This window comes from Lactuca saligna, chromosome 9 (genome assembly GCF_052625555.1).
Source record: "Lactuca saligna cultivar CGN05327 chromosome 9, ASM5262555v1, whole genome shotgun sequence".
Lineage (NCBI taxonomy): Eukaryota > Viridiplantae > Streptophyta > Magnoliopsida > Asterales > Asteraceae > Lactuca > Lactuca saligna.
The window spans coordinates 65,395,358-65,396,254 of record NC_136425.1 but is presented as its reverse complement, the minus strand read 5'-3'; the positions used below and the strand labels follow the sequence as shown (position 1 = coordinate 65,396,254).

At 36.5% G+C, this 897-nt stretch overlaps 1 non-coding gene across 1 annotated transcript; it reads left to right on the top strand.

Moving 5' to 3' along the window:
* Window positions 1-542: 542 nt before the first annotated feature.
* On the top strand, window positions 543-650 carry LOC145019007 (small nucleolar RNA R71). The gene has a single exon (XR_013667326.1). It is a non-coding gene; the product is annotated as a small nucleolar RNA R71 (small nucleolar RNA).
* Window positions 651-897: the final 247 nt, after the last annotated feature.

Sequence of the window (897 nt, the reverse complement as noted above, 5' to 3'; positions counted from 1 at the left end):
TTTTGATATTTTTATAGAAGCTTGTTGGTTTCTTATTGTAGCATCACTCGCATCATGCCTCTTCTTAAATGTAGATGCAAACAGTGCAAGCATCGACTCGAACTCAGATTTTGTCATCGGCCAGTTGTTCTTTTTAATAAAACCCCTGATTGGTTTGCCTAAATTCCTCTTCTTTTTGCTTCATGTACTCATCAAGAAACAACCATTATTTCTTTGGTTGTCTCCAATCTTCATCATATTTCTCTCCACTTCAATAATATATGTGGGCCTTACGGTTCCTTTTTTCATCTGAATTGCAATCTTTCATTAAATGTGGCCCATTGCAGATGTCGCATCCAACACGTATAGCATGTGTGGACTGATGCATTTTCATCATCATGTCCTCTCGTGGATTTTGGTATCCTCTCGAATGCTCTGCGAATTCCTTGATCAACTCTTTGATGGTGGCCGATTTTTTTGTCATTGGTCCTTGAGAGTCAAGGAGTTGTCTTGTTGTAACATTCACTCCATCATAGAAAATAGATACTTCTAGTTGCACGTTCAAGTCATGTTGAGGACAATTTCTCAAAAGGCCTTTTATATCTCTCCTAAGCTTCATATAAGGATTCTTCATCTTCTTTTTGAAAATTAGCAATCTTTTTCGTGAGTTTAGATATCATGGAGGGGGGACTAAATTGATCAATAAACGCTTCATGAAGGTTGTCACATGTTCTAATTGTTCCAGGAGCTAACAACGTCAACCATATCTTTTCATATCCAGTAAATGTTACAGGAAGCATTCTAATGTAATACTGCATCTCTTGAAAAATTTGGGACATTGAAATAATTAGCAATTTACAAGACTTCATTGATGTGCTTGAAAGCATCTTTGTAATCTTTTCCGGAAAAAAGGTATGA